The following is a 24,936-nucleotide window of genomic DNA, read 5'->3' on the forward strand; positions in this document are numbered from 1 at the left end:
ATAAAATTCAGTAATATTTCAAAAGTTATGACTGCTTTTCAGAAAAGTCTAGTTCTTCAAGTTCTTAACAGTCTTCCCTTGTAAAATACCTATTATTAGCACTGATTTCAATAGGTGATTTGCCAAGTCTCTAAATTTTAATGTCCGTGCTGTGTATTCTATGAAACATTTTGAATTTCTGCTGGGCAATGATCACAATGAACATTGTGAATGCTTATTCCACTTTGCTGTAAATATGAAAAAAGGAATTATTTATCTTAATATTGTTGTCTGTAGTTTATTAAGTATGGATTGTTATTTAGTCAGGATTGTTATATTATCGATAATAATTCTATAATTCTTAAGGCATATATAAATCTGCAAACATTCATATCAACACCTATCCACATGTTCTCATTTTTCCTGTACAGTAGCTTCCTGTACTGCCAGCAATACCTTAAAAAAAATTGATAAAATTTTAAAACAGTTTGTGATATTACACAACATACTTTGTTACTTTTTATGTGACCTGGTAGCTCTCAAATGCATTCACAGTACACGAACCTGCACACGTGAAAACCTCTCTGAGGTTTTCTAAGGACTCCATCAGTAAAGAAACAAAAGTCCAGGCTTCCATATGCCATAAACATCCAGTTTCATAATTTTCTTTCTTGCCCAAGGGCTTCCCTTGTGAATGATCAAAGCAGCAAAGATTGCAAAATTTCACGTGTCTAGTTGGGCCTTAAAGAATGGGAAAAACAAAAACCTTTCAAACAAATATAAGTCCAGTTTGTCAGTATACAGACAAATCTCCCATTTTAACAGAGGAAGCCTACATTCAGCAGCTCATATTCAACATAACTGTCCTTGGAACAGAGGCCATTTTAGATGAAAGACTGAGTATTAATCCTAGATCCACAATGCTCTATTGTGCTCTATTGAAAAAATATATCTTGCAGTAGAGTCAGAATAATTACTTGGACTGTATTGGAATGTATTTAATTACAATCATTTCCTTCAGACATCAAAACCAAAATCATAAATGTAGATGGAATAAATACAACCTAGAGTGCAGACCATCAAAAGTCCTAGGTTAAAGAAGGAGAGGAAAAAAAGGAAAATAAAAGAAAAGAAGTAGCGTTAGAACAATTTGCTTTGACTTAATGTTACTCCTTGAAAACCTTTCTTCATGCCAGTAACAAGGTAAAAACTGCTCACAGAATGGTGAAAAATCTTCAACCATCACTGTCAGCAAGTCCATAAACTAGCATAGCAAGGAAACAAAGTAAAGTCAGAGCAGAAAAAGGTAATTGCCAAGGAACAAATTTTCATCACATCAAAATTAGACAGTCTGAACAATCAGAGTTAGTTACAGAGTTGCTGTTTTTATCAGACCTTTAGAAGCCATTCTACCAAATAATTCTTATGCTTCACAGCTTTTTCCTGTCAATCAAAGATAGAGGAAAATAATCAAGTAATAAAAAATGTTCCAAAAATGTTACAAAATTCAAGTATGCCTCAAAGCTGCCCCTCTAACTTGCCAGTTTCCCAGTGTTATTCGTTTTTTAAATAAAGATGAATTTTTTACATAATATCTTTAGCTATTTTGTGCCATTCATCCCTGACTCCACCTCTTGAAACAAGAGGTGGAGTCAGGGATGAATGGTACAAAATTGAAACAAGGTGAAAGTGAATTTAATTATTTTTGCCTTAACACAGTTTATGAAGACTCCATCCTAGTTTTTCTTATTCCATAAATTTCCTTACCTTTTGTTTTCTCATGAACATTAATGGATTTTCTGACTTCTTTTTCCTCCTAGCTATTAACAATGCATTTGCTCTTTTTTTCAGTTTCAAATCCCTTCTTTGCCAGTCCAGCTGGCATGCAGAGGTCAAGTGAGGCAGGTGAGACTTGAAAGAGCACAATAATCATAGGAAACAAAGGACAGATGGAGCCTCTTCCACACTGCACCTTTAAATGTTGTTTCCTGTACTACACATGAAAAACTACAGCCATAAAGGACATTTTCAGCACTAAATATAAAAGATTTTTAATTACATGTGTATAACATAACAGACCATGAAAGGCATTATAATTTTCTAATTGCATGAGGAAAGCAATCCTTGAATGCTGAGTTAGCAACCATCACATTTCAGGACACCTACTGCTGGCACCTCTACTATGGAAAGAAATAGAAGGATCTGCTACCTTGGGCTAATAAACATTCCTTATTTCTTATTCACCTCCTCCTCACATTATCTTGATCTGAGTCACTGTGCCCCCCAAGACAGCATATCTCTGGGATATGATTTCTCATCTTTCCACACATTACCAGAAATTCCCATACCTTTTCAATCCCTCCAAATAATCTGAGTTCTTTCTTTCTGCCTTCTCTTTTAACTTGATCAAAGTAGTACAGCCTGCCACGTGAGCACACTGCCTTTTACATCCAGGGAGTTAGGCCAGGCCACACTTACTGGAGAGGAATTAGGCTCTGAACCTGGAGCAAGTCCTACAGTTTTTAAAAGCATTAAGGAGCTGATATAGCTTTCCTTAAGGTGCAGTCAGCAGAGAAACTGAAGTCAGGGGACACTGGTGCTTACACATGTATATAGATTGAGTCAGTCATGATGTGACAAAGGGATGACTTTGAACAGTAGAACTGCACTGTCCCAACATTGTCTTGAGGAATTATAATGAAATCTGACAAGAAATAAGTAGTACCAGAGGTCAGAGAATTACTTTCTCATATCCAGAAAACACAGTTCTTTCTTCCCTTTTTCTACTTTCATATTCAGTGCAAAGGAAGAGCTCTTTGTGTTACTCCCAACTTACACCAGGAGATACATCAAAATCAGGTCCAATGGGAAGAGAAATTGCCTCTCTTAAAAGGTGATTTGCTGCTCTTACCAGAGCAAATACAATGCACTTTTAGCAAACAGCTGCTCTATGACTCTTCAATCACAGCTTGGAGATACAAGGATATGTTTCCTGTGGAGCTTAGAAATAAGAGTTACTTTTAGCTGATACTTGTCAGCAAGCTATTCCCAATCCCTCCCTTGCAGAACACCTCTAAAGGCAAATAATGGGCAAGCTATGCAAAAGGACTTCAGTATCCAGGAAAAAAAAAGAAAAAGAAAAGGAAAAAAAAAAAGCCAATCTTAACGATGTCTGTATAACATAACAGATACATGACAAAATCTTGGGGTTTACCCAAGTTGATCTGCTTCCTACTTATCTTTTGAATACTGCTATAGTAATAATCCCTCACTTTACTCTTCACTACTTGTTCACTGCTACTCACCAAAATTTGGTTCTTCCTGTCTATAAATACAGTGCTCACTGACATGGGAACCTTTGAGAGAAATTAGGGAACCACAAAAAACAGAAATTAGGGAACCACACAAACAGAGTATTACTTATATCAACATCTTTTTGTTAAGCTTTATAAATCCGTAAAATCCCAGCACTAATCATCAAGGAATTGAACTGAATGGTGATTGATAAGATTTCCCTACTGTGAGAGCATGACAAGCCAAAACTCACAGGAAGTTCATGCTGAGTCCTGGCAGGCCTGCAAAGACTCTGTGATAAAATCCTGCACAGCAAAAGGAAAGTCTGGGAAAGAATTAACTCAGAAACAAAGCAATCAAGTTAAAGATAAAAGATTTGTACAGGACACCCTTCCCAAAGTCCATAACAAGAAAAAGAGAAAAGAAAACAATTAAAAAAAAAATAGTAACAAAACACATTACAACCCCAAATCACCAGAGTATACTGGTTAAAAGATAAACTGTTTGAAACACCAATAAGAGAGTGGTTTAAGGTCTGATGTAAACAAGCAGAATAATTAATGCATTAAAAATAAATGGAAGAACTCGGTAAGGAAAGAGGAATAAAAGAGGTATAAAACCTATACCATAAGAAAGAATGAAATCTGTAAAAAGTTCATGTATAAAACTTTGACTGAACTTATGCACCTTTGGGTTTCACACACCAGTAGTTATTTCTATGCTCATATAACTCACAAATTAAACTTTTATTAAGTGCATTGAGCACTTTCTATTTTTACACATTCCAGACACTTCAGACTTTCCATAACTGTCATCTAGAGAAGTCTCACTCCCGAAGTACAGTGAGAGAAAAATGTGCACTGTCTGTAGATATATAATACATGATGGCTGATCCTTTTTACCACATTTATCTTGGAATTCTGGTGACATGAACAAACCACTTGAGTCTTACTTTACTGGATTTTTATGACCAATGCATAACCCCTTGGTTTAACCAGCTAATGACAATAATTAGCAAGCAAAAATATTGCTGTTCTTTTGCCCTCAAAAATAGAGTGATAACTTGTCACCTTGTGACTGAATGCACAGTATCCTTCATATAACATGCAGCCAGCCAAACACAATTATCCTAAAAATCCTATCTCTAAAACATCCCAACTAATTTTATGTCAGCATTACTAAAAAACTCTCTGATAAACTGGATTTTTCTAACACTGCCTGTACTATTTGCTATGGACTATAACTGATTTCAGAAAGACAGAGAACAAAGCATCTATATAATGTTTCATCGAAGATGCAAAGTATCAGACTACACAGATTTTTTTTTTTTTGAGGTGATCCAAAATATCTAGTTATGTATACATTTATGTGCAGGTCCAGAGTTTTTCACTCCTGCTTTTGCACTTCTAGTTATAAAACAGTTATGACTGAATATCAAATACCCAAAGCTGCAAGATAAGAACTTGTCTTATGTATTCATTCCCTTGAACTATGCAATCCATTGCAGTTTATTCAGATTTCTGACCACTGACAGGAGAATAATTTGTCATACTTCAAAGCCATTTTATCAAAGCATTGAAATGTAGTTTTCAAAAAGACTGTCAGTAGTGTAATGTGTTTGTCAAGCCACATGTTTTTGAAAGTATTTTAATAAACTCTCAATATATTTCTACATTAGACATTTAGAAATCAAATGTTGATTTCAGTGTATTTAAGATATATGTCTGTTGTGAAGATTTAGCTGAAGTTTCTACATTGTTTTGAAGCAGAATTTTCTAAAGAGACATATTTTTCTCCTTCATAACATCAAAATGTAGATTTCACAAAGACATGGGATCAAATTCTTTCAAACTTCAGAGGCACATACCTACACTGGATGCAAAGAAACAAAATGGATTATCTGGTGACAGTAGTACACAGACACTCCTGAGCAGAGTAGATCTGTCTGAATAACAAAAAATTATTCCCTAGTAATTTATTTAGCAGCTGACAAGGGGGAACAGAACAGATTTTCTATGATGAATATTATTGAGCCATATATAAAACTGGTCATACAGTGAAAATATACATTCATAGATAATTTCATCATCAATTGAGTAAAACAGCTTGGACTGAATTTCTGTTCATGAATTTTCTGTTCAGAAGTTGTGCTATTCCTTTTGTTCTCTGAGCTACAAAGCAAAATCCTTTTCAAAATCTAAGGCTTACACAGTCAGAAATGTTAGCAGGTATTTGTAGAATCTATCTCCATTTATGTGTAATGTGTAATGTAAAAAAGTTTAAAATTTTGATAAAAATGAACAAACACAAAATCCCATGAGAACACAGTGCTACACAATTCCTTTCAGTGCCTGAGGTAACAAACACTGCTTTTAAACCCAGCCTCTGCAGGGTTAGCATATGCCCTGGCCTTTGAACAAAATGTTCCTAAATTCACAATGTTCACAGCCACAGCACAAAGAATTGTAAAGACTCATGCTGCAAAGTCTTTTAAGCTCACAAAACAAGGTGCTGCATGGCTTCTGGCACAGGAAGATATAAAAGTCATTCGTGAGTGACTGTCACACCTTGTGAGAAAATACAAAGCAGCACAGACTTCAAACCAGTAAATGAAACAGAGACCAAACACTCAAAATGTTTTTTGCTGGTCAATAGAGGCCTGCTGTGACCCAAAGTTCACAGATAGCTTTCAACTGGCTGCTGGATCTACTACCAGTGCTAGAGTAAATCAGAACTAAGTAGATTTCCAGTAATTTCAGAAGAATGCTGGTCCCAGTGCCAGTGAAGCTACGAACTGCTCGGTTCCTTCGGAGGAAGAACTGGAGCCTTGCAGAGGTGGTTCCTTCCCGCAGAAGGGGGAAAAAGCAGCAAATAAGAGCACTGGGTGTTTGAACAGGCACTAAATTCTGAAGAACAGGGTACAGGCTTGTTACACACTTTGAAGAAGTCCTTATCACCACACAGGCAGAGCATAAGAAGCTGGTGGGACTCCCTTCAGTTCAATGACTTTGGCATTAGCTCAAAGTCTCACTCTTTATATTCATGGCGTTCACAAAAAATTTAGGTGGAAATTTACACCTGATATTCACCATTAAAAGGTTATTTGGGTTCCTTCTGCAAGCTAAGAGAAACTTTGAAAGGCACATCTAGCCTTCCTAAGATAAATGATACTTGACTTACTCCCGCAAATTATCCTTGCTTTACCCTGATTAGTACAGCCCAGGGTTTAATTTCTGGGTAAGATTAGGCCAAGCAGCAACAATGGTGGCAAAGTGTCTTTTTGACCTGCTTTTATTTTTTGGTTTGTTTGCTTTTTAGGATTTTTTTTTTTGGAGGGGGGAGTGTTGTTTTTTGTTTGTTTGTGTTTTCCTGTTTTCTTTGAGGTTTTTTGTTGTTTGTTTTGTTGCTGTTGTTGGTTTTGGTTTTTTGAGTAAATCATGTTATGTTATTAAAAGCAGCAGCTTGGTATTCTGATTTTTGACAGAAAATAATTTATACCTTTCTATATGAATGGAGGTAGACAAACAAATAGATATAAAGTCAAATGCATGGAGGGAAGATAGTTCCAGTTCAGGTCAACTTAGGAAATTCCTGTTCTATGTAATTGTTGATTAGAGAGAGAATATTTTTTTGCAATATTCCTATATTGTCAACAACTCTTGTTTAGATGCAGTTACAGCAATCTTACTGCACTTTTGATGACATAACTGCTTTGGTTTAGCAACTCAATGTAAATTACTTTAATGGTAGTGATTCTAGCAGGTATAAAGTGCTTTTACTAGAAAGTGCAAGTATTTTAACCTTATCACATAAAAGACAGTATCAGAGAAGTAGGAGGAAAAGAATGTGTGTCTCAGTAGCTAAAAGATAATCTGGGTTCATTCATGGGGTTACTTCCTTCTATTTTTCTTTTGTGACTTAATGATAATATTTCTGAGAAGTGCATCTTACTCCCTTTCTTTTCTTTCATACTGGAGGAAAATCACAACCACAATTCTCTTGTATGAAAGTTTGAGAGAAAATGTAGAAGTTTCTCTAAATAAAGGCTGAAATAGCCAAACCAACAGCTATAGTTACGAAAGACCTGGGTTTTTCAAAAACAGACCCTTGTTTTCCTTCCCTTAAACTAGCAGACTGGCAGAAATTCAATTCAGTATTAGCTTACCAATGCCCATACATGAAAGGTCTAATTGGAGTGGTAAAAGAAGCCAGCTGCCTGTTGTTCTGCAGGTGTTACTGCTGGAGAAACACCAGCTGAAGGAGACCAGAAACAGCCCCACACAGCCCTTCACATGCCAGCACAGACAACTTTTCACCAGAAGTCCTTGCCCTGGAAAACAGAAAGATGTACTCTTCTGAAGTCTCTTAATAGCCACAAACTTTGCCAATGTTGGGCCTATTCTTGGGCCTTTGAAATATTGACTTGTACCAACAAAATAGCTTCAGGGGGAAAAATAAAAGCAACTCCCCAACTAGAAGAAGCAGCAGCAGACCCAGGGTCCTTGGTCCTTGCAAACCTCAGCACATGAGAGCTGGCAGGAGCAAGGAAGGACAGGGCTCCTGCCTCCCACCTGGGCTGGGGCTGCCCACACCTTCTGGGGCTACAGGAGCCCTGCCTCAAAACCCAAGGAACAACAAGGGTAAGAAAAAATCACAGCTGCCTTTCCCAGAGACAGTACAGGATTATAGAATCCACTCTAGAGATGCAGGAGACAGTTCTCAGTCAGAATAAAACCCTACTTTCTCAATTCACTGGAGGCTAAGAGTAAAACCCTTGTTTTTCTCCCCTCTCTTCAGAGGCAGGTTCACACTGGAGACATTTTGTGGGGTGCCTGTGCATGAGGAACTGAATCAAGCCAAAGCTTATCACAAGACCAGCATAGCTTTCCCAGCTTCATCTCCATGAAAAGCAGGCACTCTCCAGAAGACAGCTAGGAATGAACTCCTTAGTAATGTGCACAGTAGATTAGACCATAATACAAAGGTTACTTTTTCAGTAATAAAAGTAGTCCAGCTTGCTTCAAGAGCGAGAAGCACATCTCTGAGAGAAGAAAAACCACACATGTCCACAAATACAGCAAATGCATTTCTGTGGCTTTCTCTTTTCATTCTCCTTGCACACAAGTTGATGAAAGCTAAGGGCAGCATTCAGCCATACACACCTCAATACTCCAGCCCACCTTTCCCTTCAGAGAACTGTAAAATTCAATTGCTCTTCAACAATGCAACAAAGCCTTACAAAATACTCTTCTTCTGGAGGTATGCACCAAAGAATTGCAAAAGCAATCAAGCTAGACATCTGCTAGAAGAGCAGCAATTAAGAGCCTAGCAGATATTAATGACACAGATAATACAGTCCCCCTCTCAAGTGAGCCCAGCAAGGCAGAGAGAACAAATATACTGCTGAAATCAATTCTTTATTCAACAGATGTTTTTAAATCACAAACTGACTGATGATTATGCGTACTTTGTTCTTTACAAAATGGAGATTTTTTTTTACCTCTCCTTCTTTTGTTTTCTTTTTGCCAAGGGGGTTACAAAGAGCCCAACTCTATCCACTCCTTATTGTGAGATATCTGTGTACTTGCAAAAAGCTGAAAACACTTGTTGAAGAGCTAAAGAGAAACAGAGCCAACAAACATGAGCTGAAACTCCATGACAGTTCAAAATTCAGTTTCTAATTGCTCAGGTACTGAGGCTTTAATGCAGAGATAGATTTCAGGCAGAACTATGCTCACCACTTTAAAAAGATATATAAATATTTTATCATCAAGATGTTTATAAAGAGAGTACCTGCTGAAGTCAGAGTAAAGAATATTTTAGTAGTCCCTCTACTTATGGTTAGGAAAAAAGGCAAGAATCAACTCCTACAACTTCACTCACCCTCTCTCACTATTCTCACATCTTAGAGTAGATGTGCCTCTTTTCTTTCACTCAGCACATCTCAAATTATTTTTGATTTTATGGACAAGCACAGTCACCAGAGCATCTCTATTTGCAGCAAAGACCTTGTGGTCCTGCTAGAGAGAAAACTATGGGTAACTATCTATAAGGTTAATATCCACCCATGTTCCATGGAGTCTGTGGTCAGAGACAGGGACAACACGCACACAGCAAAGCTTCATGTGACAAACAGTCTTGAGTTTGCTCCTCCAGCTCCTTTTATAGGAGCTCCAACTACACATGTGATTGGTGGAGATCTTAACGCCATCCAGCTCTCTGGGCAATGATACATCTTCATTTAGACCTGAATTATATTGGCTGAGATTCCCTGTGTAGATTGAATCCAACCTATCTTTGCTAGCCCAGGGACTCCAATGCCACAGCTATCCATGCAGGCTCTATTTTGTTATTTTCCTGGCTGTGACTCACACCTATTACTTTTCCATATACCATGATGAGCTTATGAAATCCTATATATAGAAAATGGATAGTTCATTTTAAACTGTACAGTAAATATCCAGCAATGCCCTTCCCTCTGGTTTTTCTCGATCACTGTTTCCTTCCAGTCTGTCATTGTTGTAAATGTTTGTGTATTAAAATTCCAATTAGATAAAGTCAAAATAGCTTCACTAATTTTCAAATGTAAAGCTTTTTCTTCTGTGCCATATTTTCCAGGAAGCTGTAATCTTGCATAGCCCCTCATGGATTCCTTTTGGACTTGCCCTTCACAAGAGAGGTAGGTGCACCTTCTCTGAGGCACAACAAACTGTGTGCTTTTCCTCAGCACAATAAGCAGGGGCCTACAGTCAAACTTCAGCAGATTTAGGTTTAGAAAAACAGCTCTTCCTCCTATACATAAGGGAAGATGCAGTTAATTATTAGGCCATGTTGTAGACTTACTGAAGTACATGTCAAGCAAAATACAGTTTCTGCCTATTTTGGACACCCAAACCAGTGCAGCAAAAGCCCTGCCAGGCTCAGCCAGTCAAGGTGTACAGAATGGGGGCACCCATAGAGCTGTTCCTTTATGTCCCCTTTGCCATATTTTCCTCTATATACTATTTTCAGATTAGTTTTAGTTTTGTCAGCTGGTTGTAGGCAAAGAAACCTCCTGGAAAGTTCTAGATGAAAAGATTTGAACAAAACTAATTTTAAAAAGAGGGGTAAAAAGGTTTCTGGCAGAAAGTTTCTCTGTATCCATTTACTAACATATTCTTTATACCTCTAGAAAGAAGCATTTATGTTTCTTTAATGAGTCATGAAACTAAACTTTAAAAGTAGAAGATTATTATGACTGTCAAGGAGAGGAGATGAAAAGGAACTTTACTAATGTTTTTCCATTCTTTTAGATATCTTCAAAGCTAAAAAGCTGAAATAGGAAGAGAAAGGACCTTGGAATCTCTGGTAATAATACTTTCAAGTCTTCTGTTATGCAAGTATTTCAAGTGTCACACAATATTTCCTCACAGATGTTTATATTAGACTCTTTTCCAAAGGTGAGGCAAATTGGAGCTCTTCATCTCAGACCAGAATAGCCAGCCTAAAGTGTTTGCTCTCCTGTCATAAAGAAGCTCTTGGCCCCATTTTTAGTGTCCAGTATTTTCTCGGTTGCATAAGTTACACTGCACAGAGTGGCATTAATTAATTCCATGGCAAATAATAGAGTTATTATGAGTTATTTTTCTGTCAGTAGAAGCAGAGCAATTGAAACATTGAAAGAAAAACTGCAGTTTGGGTCTGTCCCTAAGTACCTGGGACTTGCACAAAGGAGGGAGATACTGGGGGAAAGAAATCAGGAGAAAAACACTTATAGAAGAACAAAAACTGTCTCTGTCATTAAAACAAACAACTCCCTCATGTATTCATCCTACCACCTAGAAAAGGTATTTAGTAATACCAGGGATCTTTTAGGTTGACATAACTCAGAACTGGACATTAACTTTTTTACAAAGGAGGTAAGGAGCACAGAGGAGAAAAGAACACAGGGCAGGAGGAGCCAGTTTCAAGTAAGGTAAGGGACAGCAGCTGGTCAGATCATCATGGTGAGCATCCTGGGAAGGGGCAATTTTGGGCTGAGGCATGTCTTAGGGCAGCTCCCTATCAGCATGTGTTGTGCTGAGGCTTTAGGATTTCTCTTTTTCTCTAGAACAGTTACTGCTGAGGGAGTGTCTGATGAACAATCTGGGAAAAGGGATTTGCTTTCCTGATGCCCACAGCTGCCAGGAAAAAACAGAGGGGTGTGTTCCACCTGACCAGAACCCTTACCAGCCTACTTTTAAACCTGGTTTATAATTATCTCTATGCATGTTTCACCAATTCAGTATAATTCTAGCCCCTGCCACCCTGAGAAGTGCACAGCTGGAGCAATAATGAATGATTAATAATTAAACAGGCAGCATTCAGCCAGGTCAGCTCCTGCCAGGCAAGGGACCTCGCTAAAATCTGGTCACCACTGTAATAGCCTGGTCACCACTTCAGTGCAGAGAAAGCAGAGCAGGTTTTACCTCTCAGTGTGCAGGATAGCCCATGTAATTAATAATGGGAACTAAAGCAGTGGATGGAATTTATATTAAAATACCAATGCCAGCTAAATGCCTCTCTCCCACAGAGAATGCAATACTGTTGCTTGAAATATCAGCAGAAGAGTATCCAGGGGCCACAGTAGCTTCAGAAGAATCATAGAATGGTTTGGGCTAGAAGGGACTTCAAAGACCATCTTGTTCCAAACCCCTTACCATGGGCAGGGACACCTTTCATGAGATCAAGTTACTCAGAGTCCCATCCAACCTGGTCTTGAACATTTCCAGGCATGAGGCATCCACAGATGCTCTGAGCAACCTGTTCCAGTGCCTCACCACCCTCAGAGTCAAGAACTTCTACTTAGTATCTAATCTAAACTACCCTCCTTCAACTTAACACCCTTCCTCCCTGTCCTAACACCCCTGGAAAAAATCCCTCTCCAGCTCTCTTGCAAATCTCTTGTAAATTTTAGGTATTAATGCAAGGAACAAAAAAATGAGCAGATATCAACTTGTAATATATAAATATTTCTTAATTGCACTTCAAAACTAAAAACACAAAGGAAAGGAAGAAAGATATCTGGGGTTGAAGAGAAGGAGCATTGCTTCTTCAGACATCTAATATTTCTCTGAGGTTTACTTAACTGGTTTCTGACAAGATATGCCCTGCCCCAATCTTACAAAATGGTTGAAAAATATTTTTAAATGCATGCAACCAGTAAATAAGAAGTAAATGACCACAAATGCCTTGATTTATGACACCAGAGACTGAAAAAAAAAATGAGGAAAAACTCTAGGGAAATCTATCATTTTATATCACTGGTAAAATAAATCTTTCCCATGCAATGCTGAGACCGCCTTAACCCAAAACATTGCAGAGAGTTGAGAGCATACCACCATTGTCTTTACAGAGGTGATCTCTAAGGTATACCAGGTATGAGACATTGCATAGTTTGCAACATAAAATAGTAATGGACTTCTCTCATAAGGAAAAGCAGTTTTCTTCTGTACCTCTTTTTGCCTCACATTTACAAAATTCTATTAAACAAAGCCCAAGGACTCTCAGGAGACTGGCTGAACGGTATTAAATGCAAAAAAAAAAAAGATTTAATCTTCAGATTTGTGGGACTTCAAAGTTACAAACACTCTGTAAAGCATAGGTCTGCATAGTATCTTTAATTTAAATGCATACGTTTATCACAGTCGAGTTTACAAAAACCTCAAAGCAGATTTAAGGCATGGAAGAAGAATTTGCCTGAAGTACTCATGGTTCTATGGCCTGTTTCAAATCAAACTTGCTTTCCTTTGATTTATCAAAACCAAAACTAGACTGATGTCATCTGATTTCTAGTTTCTTGTTTTCCTGCCACTCCAAAAATTCCTGTACACTACTCCTATCCAGGGTTGCACTGATGCTTGTAGACATCTAAGCCTTCTCCTAGAACATTTAAGGGCCATATGTTTCCAAATTTCAGTAGAGAGGAGCTGAAGAATTTGTGGAGCAAGAGCACAGTCTAAACATAGGAAAATAAACACACTAAGCAATAAGACTTCAAGCATGACATTAAAACTCAACAGGTTTCTGTATGAATCAGGGCCATGTATTCGAACACAAGCAAAACATTCTCTTTGCTACTACTGATGTTCTTTTGGCACAGGGTTTTTTATATTTAAAGTAGTATCAGCAGAGCAATAATTTTGCATTTTATAAATTAGATCAATTTTTGTTGGCACAACATCATAGAAGGGTGACAACGATAGAGCTAGAAATCACAGGCAAGAAAAATGCCCAAAGCCTTTCCCATATGCACAGGAGGCATATTATCTATTTTTTTACAACAAATGCATTTTAGACTAGCTCAAGATCATACTAAGAAGCATCTAGTTATTACCTGCTTGCTTATGTCAGTGCCTCTTATGTAAGTGCAAGTCAAGTATATTGCAAAAACTTAATTGCAGCAGAAAATATACAAACATGTTAATACTTTCAAGCCTCAGAGGGGGCCAATAACACTGTCTAAGGAATCAGTCTGACAGAACATAGACTTCAAGCCAGAGTTATCTGAACAAATAGTTCTCCAGCAATCTTATATTTTAACAACATGATAATATTTTCAGGGATCTGGTTTCTTTCCTACTTGTGAATAGTTACCAAACCCTCAAAGGAATGAGGAACAGAAAGAACCCAGGCAGCCAACAACAGGTACTTGCCTACAGCTGGGGAGGGGTAGACAAACAGTGGCATAATGATGGACAGTCTTGAGTTTGATTGCTTATCTAAGAACAAAGAGAGCAGAGTTCAGTCCCTGGCTCAGCCACAAAGTATTCAATACTTTCATATCAGATTCCTGCATGAGCCAGCAGGAATCTGATATGAAGGTATTGAATTATTCTGAGGGAAATAAATTAAAAAATATCCAGAAAAAATACTATGTTAAATTCTGTGTAGAATGTATAGAAGACTATAACATCCACACCTATTTTGTACGTTAGACACATACATTTTTCCATGAGTTTGTTCTTATTTCCTCTCACGCCAAAGGACAATTCATTCAAATCTCCTATTACCTTATAGGCATCTTAATTACTGATAAAAAGAGTAAGAAGAGATGCAAGAAATTTCTCTTTCTTCTCTCTAAGGATGATATCTATCGTTTTCCTTTGCTTTTCTACAAAGTGTCTGTAAAATAGCATTTGCTCTTTAGGAAAAGAATTGGGGAGTGGAGGCAAAAGAGAGCAGTCAATCTGAAAAAAGTGGAGGTTTCTTTACTCATTTGGTTTTGGTTTAGATTTATCAACACAACCATCTGACCTAAAAAAAAAGTTAAGGAAAAAACCCCACATCACCAAACTACAAATATAACTGTGTAGTTCATATAAACTGATATATATTATAAGATTTTCCTGTTTTTTTTATATATAATACAACAGAAAAATTTATGCTTTGAAACTAAAGCACAATGCAGAGGGAGAAACAGTGATGTAAGAACATGCACAAGGCTGAGTAACTTCAGAGAAAATGCTTACCCTCTCCATTAATTCATTTCTCTCTAACAGACACAGAACAGTATGCCCTTACAATCCCAATTGTTCCCCTAGCTAACATGAAAAATTGACAGAAAGAATGGCTGGTGTACCACTTCTGGCTACTTCACCCTATGCCATTCATAAAGGGTTGTTTCTGCCATCTGCATATATCCGTACATAATCAACATCAGTTCTTTTGTTTTCCAATGTGAAGTATTATTAGACAAGTTTTGGGGTTTTTTTTTCACAAAAAAAACTGTGTTCTGGCCAGTTCTTTGTATGTGGGAACTCAAACTACTGAACAGTCCCTCAGAAATCATGAGCAATGACCTCATGACATCCAGAGCCATTTAATCAGAGATGCAATTCAAGTGAGGTGCTGGCAAAGCACATGGATTTCTTTTGCAGGACCACTCAATGCAACTTCAGCTATCATTTTCCATCTCATCTTCCCTCCACAGTTTCCAGAACTTGGGAGAGTAGACAGAGGAATTGGTGTGGTGTTGGAAGGAAATGGGGGTAGAATGGGGCTAAACAAAGATGCCAGGAGATCTCCATCAAGGGCCAAGTTTTTTCCCCTCCTTGCATAAGTCCTGAGCAGCTATTTACTGAATAAAAGAGGTTGAATTTCTTGATACCAAAATCATGCCAGCATAGATGTGCCAAGGTAGAGGCTTAAAGGAAGGCTCACAACAGACCCACAAGGGACTGAGTGGCTTCAGAAAGCCATGATGAAGCCCAAGAGCCCTGGGCACATATATCTCTCCCAGGGCTGCTGTGCACACAAGTGGTGATCCCCCAAGCTCAGAATTGGGCCCAGTCCTTCAGTGTCTTTATTGATGATCCACCCCAATATCTACTCTCTGGGCTGAATAAGATGTCCAACAGAGACCCACAGAGCATGGGGGGCGAGCACCTACTAAGACCTCAAGGGTGCCAACTCTCAGCCTGTCCTTTTAGAGTCTTAAAAGGGCAAAAGAATATGCCAATGTAATATTTTAGCTGGTTTTAGACCACCTTTCCCAAAAATCTTATTACTCCTTCCATAGAAGGTGTGCCACAGCAGTCTCCTTCTCCAGTCCTTTCAAAACAAATTAAAATTTCAATACCCAATCACCACAGATCTTGAGGGGTGAGGAGAATAGGAGGGAATCCACTACGGTGCTCATCCTGTTTCCCTTAAAGTTTCCCTTAAAGCAGCAGCACTGGGAACTTGCATTGATAGCGATCCAAGCCAAGGAGAGATCAATAAATTCAGATGACATCTCTGAAAGTAACAGCTTCTCACATCCCCACTCCCCCTCTGCCCCCAAAAAAATGAATAGATGTAGTGAAAGCACACACAGTTCTCAGACCCTTTTTTCCCATAAGGCTCAACAGATGTTGGCTTATGGATGGTTTGCCTGCACATACTACTATTAGCTGTATATTTTACCAGTACAAGCAGGGAGGGAAAGAGAAAAAAATTATCTATTCTAAGGAAATAAAGAGGTTTTCTCACAGCCACATCTCAACATGTTTTTCAATTTTCTTATTTTCTTACTGTTTACGAGAATTTCAGCGAAAGTGTTGACTAGAAGATGAAATTGTATAATTTCTATTTCAGTGAATGCAAAGCTTTAGTTTTTACAAATCATTGTGTTTTCCCATTAGATCTCTGTGAGGAAAAGGAAGAGTTGTGATATCATGCATATATACAATATGATGTGCATGAAGTACATCAAAAAATAAAATTAAAATCTCCAAGATAGATGTAATAAGAGTTTTGCAGAAAAAGTTACCAACATTAACATACTAGTTCTAATTTATTCTATTTCATGCATTTAGATTTATTAACTTCATGCCTTATGTTGGTTACAGAGTGTGGCTCTGCATTCCTGAGTCAGCTGACAATGAACAGTTAAGTTCCAATAAATTGGAAAGGTGAAGTAGGGTAAGCCTAACTAATGGAAGAAAATGATGCCACTGCAAATCCAATACACCACAGTAAAGCAGCAGCAGAACAAAAATATTCCACCATATGTTTCAAGGGCTGGCTGAAACTTCATGCAGAAAGCTTTGATGTTTCCACTGTAATTGAGAATGTCAATACTTCCAGGGTAGAGAACTTGCTTCCGTCAATTAAATACTTGATTTTCAGACTCCACATAGGGAGAATGTCTGCTTCCTCAAATTCACTCCTCACCAGCTCACCTTATCTTGTCTTAGAGTATGTAAGACAGGGGATGTGCCACTGTACTTCTGTGTTTTTGTAACAATGTGGCTTTAGAGTAAAGGGCAAAATGGGTGTATGGCAATTTTCTAATTCCGAAGCCATCTGCACTGTCTTCCCAACAGTGCAAGTGGAAATTTGTGTAAGAATCAGATAGATTCCAAACATTTTGGCAAACTGAAAAAGGCACAACAATTTTACAAAATTTTTACAATTTTGTAAAAATTATACAAAAATTAAGGCCTTATCCATGGTGAAACAGCAGTACACCCCATAACAGAAGCTTGTGGGAAGATCCACAGAAAAACAAGACCTAGAGGCACTGAAAAGAAACCAAACTCCTGGGGACAACTGGCTCCATCTCCCTGCTCAGTCCAAAGCTGCAATTTACAGTTTTTGGGGATAGCATGCCCTTTTTCAGAGAAGCAAAAAATGGGAAAACTGGCAATGCTTGAATATCACAAAATAAATAGGTTTAATGCTTCTCTCATCTGGTACCATGCTTTCCCCTTGAAATCAAGATGCACAGAAGAATTTGGGCAGTAAATCCACATTAAGGCACTGAAACAAAGAGCAGTCTCATTTTACAGAAGTTGCAAAGCATATAGGACCTCCTAGCCAAGAAAGTAGGGACTTTTTTTCTCCTCCTGCCTTACCCCTATGTTTTTGGGGTTTTTTTTAAGTTCAGAAGAGAGTACTTTTAAAGCAGATCTGATCTCCACTTTGATCTGCGTCATTAAGCAGCCCCACATCAAGATCACTTCCAAATGAAATTTGGGTGGCAGATTCACACCAGTACCACATCTAATGCTCTGCATCTTTGAATGGCCATTCTGTGACCATTCAGAAAAAGAACCAAAGCTGAAAGCAGTCTAAGGCAAACATCCCAGGAAATATGTACACCCTGTATAACCTGTCCTCAGTGTTGTTTTGGTGACATTGTTGCAAACCACCTGCTGCAAACCTTCATGCAGAGCACAGGCCTCTACTTCCCTTCTGCTCCCCACTAAGCGATGGATGGGATATGTCCTAATTTTGTAGCTCCATGACAGATGGGAAAAGTCTGAATTAAAGTGAACTCTGTGAAGATCTGTGTCTAATGCTTGTGATATTAAAGACCAAAAACCCACTCCTTGCATATGTTAACATAGTTCTACTTTGCACAGTTAAAAATAGAGTTAGTCTGACTTGAGGGATCTGAACTTGGTCATACTGTGCACACACATTAATTTCTTTTATTTTTTTTTCAAATTAAAAAGTTTTCTATCTGTGCTACTATATTTCTGTCATAAAAGATCAAGAGACAGCTACACTCTGAGGATTAAAAGTAAAACTGTCTTGAGGCAGAAAATCAGTTAATGTTATCAAGACAGTCCAACTTTATTCAGAAGCCCCTGAGGCACTACAAAAGAAGAGTGTCCCCCCTGAAATCCTTACTACATAAACAGATGTCCAGGAAAATGGTGAGAATTGAGCCAGGAGAAGAGAAAAAAAAAGGAGGAAAAAGACACAGCCATAACCTCCTCATCCTTCAGGAGGAGAGTCCAGAATATCTCAGTGCTGCTGGTCAATAAGCCTGATGAACCATGGCATACAAAAGTGATCTGTATGCCCCTCCTCTCTATACCCAAATTCTCCCTCTTCTCCTCCCCCCATCCCACTCACTTGCAATAAAAATTAAAGCACATGTTCAACTATGCTAGATTCACATCATAGCGGCAAATGCTGAAACAAACAAAGCAGTCACTTCCTGGTAAAGTTACAAACCCATCTCCTCCTTTGCTTCAGTTTGCAGAGCTTGGGGCAGAGGCATCTGATCCACTTTATAGGATCTGATGTACTGAGCACCATTCCTATGCCCTGGGGCAGCACCAAGCAGTTCCATACCTGTCTTGGTTAGGTTGCAGATCCATAGCACACTCCAAGATAAATTTTACAAAAATCAAAACCAATATTTTAATAGACACCTAATCATGGCTTTGCTTGTTTGGTTTTTTTTTCTTCACACCATGAAAATGGATTAAGAAGGAAAGGTAATAACCTGGATAACTACGTCTGTTGAAATCTTCTGCAAGATTTAGTTCACAAGAAAAAAAAATCATTTTTTCTCTGCCATGAATAACACTTTGGCAACGTGAAAAAAAATTATAGATGACAGTCTAGCAAAACTTCTCACACATTGCCATGGCTTAGCTTCAGCCAGCAACCAAGCACCACATAGCCTTTCATACATTGTCCTCGAGTTGGGATGGGCAAAAAATTGGAAGAGTAAAGGTAAGAAAGCTTGTGGGCAAAGACAATTTAATAGAGTAAAGCAAAAGCTGGGCACTCAAGCAAAGCAAAACAAGGAATTCATTCACTGCTTCCTGTGGATAGGCAGGAGATCAGCCATTCCCAGGAAAGCAGGGTTCCATCAACTATGACTTTGGAACACAAGTACTATCACTCTAAACTTCACCTTCTTATACAGCTTTGCATGCAGAACATGACTCCACATAGTGTGGGGTATCCCTGTGGTCACTCGGGGTCAGCTGTCCTGGCTGTGTCCCCTGCCAGCTCCTTGTGCACCCCCAGCCCACAAGGAAAGCCCTTGGCACTGTAAGCACTGCTCAGCAGCAGCTAAACCAGCCCTGTTATCAACACTCTTTTCAGCACAAATCCCAGACACAGCCCCATATTATTCACTGTAAAATTCTACCCCAGTCAGAACCAGCACTCACAGGAACAATTCTAGTGGTACGTAGTGTATCACCCAATTCAACTACACAAGGACTTGCAGAATCTGGTTTTTGCTTTTTAAATAAAGACTGCCAGGGCATCAAAGACAAAGAATAGATAGAAAAAAAAGGCCAAATCACAATTTACACATTTCCCCACCTGTTAAAACACTCTATTATGTTAAGATATTGCCATTTTCCTACCATTAGTTTACCTTGGAATATTTGATAGGTAGCCTCTAAAAACTCATGTTCTTACATCTTGCTGGTTTCATTAAGATAGGATTATAATTCCAGATCTCACAGCTGCAACTAAAGCAGCAAGACTCTATATAAGCACAACCCCCCCTAATACTACTGATATTTTGATTTATATTTTCAGTATTTCACATTATTTATAATGACATAAAATTGAATATTTTTATTGAACAGCAATTTTGTTCATAGGTTGAAGCAATTTAGAGAGGAAACTAGATGTAGATTATTAAGAAAACTAGTGGCTATTGGAGTTTTTTGCATGTATATATACATGCACATATGTATGTATATTTTACCCTGTGATGAATTTTGACATTGATTTTGACATTAACTTATTTCTTGCTAATTTTTGCAACAGACTGGCATATAATGCCAACATAATTCCAGATGCTAAAACAGCCTAAACTCTGGAAAGTAAAAAAGTACTAGGTGTACTTCATATTAGAGAGCTCATATAATACATATCAATGAAGTATACCTAAATTTATATCATGTTTACATCCAAGCTTATGTCACATTTGGTTGAAAATTTATATTTCTTTTCTAATGTCATACATTAACAGCTAATAAGGGCCTGAACACCCCTTACCTGACATTAGGCAAAACAGTATTTCTTATGAGCTCACCCACAGAGAAACTTCATACAATGGCTTTGGAGTAGGGAGGGCACTTCCTTCAGCTCTGCATGCACTGGTGAGCACCCTATCAGTAGGCAGATGAATCAGAGGCTGCTTCTGACAGCTTTTTACCTTGTTAATGATGTATTTAAAACCAGATCTGGACCATTAATGCATTTCACATTGAGAAAAGAAATACTCTGTAGAGAAGGACTTTCAAGTAATGTCTAATTTAAGCTGCAAACTGAACAACAAAGTAGACAGGAGAGTTGCTGGCTGGAGATCTTGACTTCCCTGTAGTACCTTTTTATGCTTTAGCTCTGCAGAAATTAAAGGACTGATACAAAAGCTACTGGATAAACTGCACTTTTTATATAAGCAGGTGTCAGCCTTGATGACAATAAGGATCCCTTCTGGTTTGAAATCTTTGGAACCAATAACAATGGAAGGAGACATGGTTTCACAGAGGGTACCACTAAAACAATAATTTTTTCTTTCACTATTGTACAAAACAATCACCAAACAAAATTGCCTTAGCATAAAACTTGATTTGAACAGCTCTTTCAGCAATGTAATACATAATACCCAAAAGAATTCTCCTAAAAACAGCAAGCAGATTTTTATCAGCTAAGTTATAAACAAATTTTGATGCAGCAAGATGCAATCCACCAGTTTGCACAAAATGTGATTTTACTTTATTTATTCAGTGTTCAAAAATGTTCTGTCAATATTTTTTCATTTCATGCCTCTCACTACAAATAGGGAGACCATGAAAGGAAGGGAGACTTGAGAGCCTGGAGAATAATACACAGCCACACTTAGTTACCCACAGCTACTGCCACCATTTGCCCAGGAATTTCTGCAGAGAAGTTTTAGGATTGATAGGCATGCAGAATGACTGGAAATGAAGAGGGGCAGGAGCAGGGCTCTATGAAGGACAAGTGCTGGTAGCTCTCAGATTAGCTAGTTAGTTTTAGATTAGCTGCACATCTCTGTGCAGCTTCTAGAGACACCCAGATTGCAAGACATGACAGGAAATAAACCCAAATTAACCACAAAGGTGGAAAGGGAAGGAGAGACTTCCTGTCTCCCACAGGCTTATCACCTACAAGCTCCTAAGTGGTAGAAAAAAGCCATCACAAGGCCAGCAGGCTGGAGGTGTATTAATGCCAGCTTCCCATGTATTAATTATCAATACACAAAATCCTGCCCAGAGAACTTGGACACGTGTATCCTGCTCCTGGGGCCAGGCAGCTGAACAGGCTACTCAGTCTCACACTCTCCTACACATTTCACTACAAGCAGTTAGGTGCAGAAGTACAAACAAACTAAAATCAGTTTTGTTTTAAAATAAAATCATCTTCCCTTTCTATGATGTCTCCGAGATTTGCTACATTGCTGACAACATAGGGAAACAGAGAGCAAAACATGTCTTGGAGACCCTGAATTCTGTTTGGAACTAGAATCTTCAGCAAAAGTCTAAAAGAAAAGCTTAGAAATGATGCAAGGAAGACTTTCTATAGTGTATATTTTAATGTGGGAACAATTGACATTACAAAAAAGCCCAAAACATCCCATTCTCATAAAAAATACCAAGGAGTTTAGGAAACTAAAGTGTTGAAATAAATTCTAGATTACTTGCTAGGGACATTCTGCTCTGTCTCTCTCAGCAATTCGTTTTCCAAGCCAGAGAAGAATGCAGAATAGGAACTCCAGATAACCCTGTTTATATACTCTGCAATAAAATCTGCCTATTACAACTTAAAACAGAAGGGCATATTAACACAACAGTAGTCAAATTTGGTTGTTGCTATGCTCTTCTACTCTTTCTGATTCTATGTTTAAAACTCTCATCTTATTCTTCACAGCTACTATTACACTTACTCTCTCCTGTTTATTGCTTTGTCCTTTTTATTTTATGAACAATTTGGTTTAAAGCCCTTATTAGAAGTGTTTTCCATTTGTTAAGGGACAGAGAAGCTTTTTTCTAAATTGTTTCCATAATTTATATCTGAACTATTGTCAAATCTGTAAAGAAACAGATTGATTTTTCTTTCACAGTTTTCAGGCTGTCAACACGGAGAATATATCAGAGCTGGATTTTCCACCACTTAACAAACTTTATAATGTTTGATACTTTTTAATTATAAACATTTTTGTAAAATTCCAAAATTCCTTATGAATATGAGAATACAGTGGGTGGGTGTTGGATAAGAACTCCAAAACTTTGTCTTAATACACTAAAGTATTTCACTTCAATACATTGTTTTATATTCATTTTCACACACTCAATATAAACAACTCACATATCCTCATTTCAGTTACTTACACTTCTTCCAGAATAGAGAATAATAAAGCAATATATAAAAACCATTTACCTTTTTTACTAAAGTAATTTCTGAAACTGGAACTGCTATAATAGGTAATTGTTAGCAAAAAGAAACTTAGAAAATGTGAAAGCAGAGACACTGACCATTTATGCCTACTAGAAAGACACACGTGGCTTCAACAAAATCTGAGGGCCAGCATTAAAATTAGCAATGCATCCAACTGCAAAAACAAAACAAACCACCAAATATGGAAGTCCTACTTCATGAACAACATTTTAACATAACCCTGAATAACAAACATGAGACTATTTGACAATATAAATCCCTTAGCTAATCAGGCCCCATGCGAAATACTATTTTTTAAAATCTCTAACCATCATGTTCAGGATTAGACAATAGAAAGCCAAAAACAAGTACATGAGACCAAAAGAAGTGAATAGCTCACAGATGGACAAAGACAGCCTGCAGCCAAGGACCTGGAAAACATGGGCAGAAGTCTCTGTTCTCCCACAGACTTTGCATAACTCTGGCCAGTCACCCCACATACAGCCTTGCAGTGCAGCTGAGACAATCTGTCAAGGGTGAAGTTTTCCAACACATTCTTTGCTGAAATAGGGGACATTCTGACCTTCCTCAGCAGCAACCACTTGTGGCACATTTTTGTTCAATTTCTTGCTCCAGCACAGAGGCTTACCTGAGCACTATGAGGTGGGCAAGGAAAAATCCCTGCTGAAAACTGCTCAAAGCTTTGTTGCAGAGTTAATTGTCCCCTGGTTTAGGGGCCTCTGGCACAGGAGTCATCAGGCAGTGCTGGCACAAGGGAAATGGTGACAACACACAGCTAAGGCACATGAACTGATCCTCCTTTTCACAGGCACAGTGGCACTCCCACAGTGCACCCTCCAGGGCTGGCATCCATCTCCTCCTCCTGAGAATTTCATCCTCTAAGGTCCTTCTCCAGCCACTGTCACCTCACATCTTTCACCGCAGCAAGAGCCATGATGTCAGCCAAGAAGAGTCAGATTATTGTAGAGAATGAAATAGAAAGCATTTGGTTCCTCTGTTCATTTTGTCCAGAATGCATCAGGGAATTCCTCACAGACAGCCTGGCTGAGGGGTGGCAACAGTAACTATTAATGGTGACTTGGGAGGGGAGATCAAGGCTGGGTGTACCACAAGTTTTACTTCTTCTAGCCAATTTATCGCCAGTCTTGGAATAAGAAGAATAGAAGGAATAAAACCATAAATAAGAGACCCATAAAAAGAAGGTAGTAGCACCTCCAATTTTTTAGATGTTATGAGGATAAATACATTAAGGATTATGAGATATTCAAAAGCTATAGTAATAGGGGAGATAGAGGTAGCTAAGATAGATAAACTGCTATAAAAATGCAGAGAGACTTTTAAAAGAAACATCCAGCTATGTAGAGAGCACAGTACTTTTGTAGTTACTATTTATGTGCCATCTGTGAACAAGGAAAGTATTTAAATCAGTTTTTTTTCTCACTTGAACTGGGCAAATAATGTGAAATCATTTCTTGTAAACCATCATCCAAATGTAGATTTTTCTTGATTGCCTCCCTGTTTTGTTGACCCATTTTACGTATATACTATAATACAAGTATATGTTTCTTTGTCTGAACAGTCAAATGTATGGAAGGAACATGCATTTCCCAAGATTTTGATAACTTCTCTGTGAGTTTGGGAGTGGAAAAAAATACCACTGACATAAGACATCAATCCTAGGGAGCAAATAGCAAGTAGGGTGTAGGAAATAACTAACATAATAATTATTAGATAGCTGCATGCACCCAGACAGACAGTCAGCCAAAATACGTTCTGTCTAATCTATTTTCATGATAATTTTTTAGCAACAAAGGCTTCTGTTCATGTGAGTTTCTACATAGATAATTCATTATCTGGATAAAAGGACCATATTCATTGAGTTGCTTGCTTCAAATAGATTTTCTCCAGCTCAGAGACAATAGCACCAACAATACTGTGAGACTATAAAGACACAGTAAAATGCTATAAAACCAA

This window comes from Molothrus ater, chromosome 2 (genome assembly GCF_012460135.2).
Source record: "Molothrus ater isolate BHLD 08-10-18 breed brown headed cowbird chromosome 2, BPBGC_Mater_1.1, whole genome shotgun sequence".
In the NCBI taxonomy this organism is placed as follows: Eukaryota; Metazoa; Chordata; class Aves; order Passeriformes; family Icteridae; genus Molothrus; species Molothrus ater.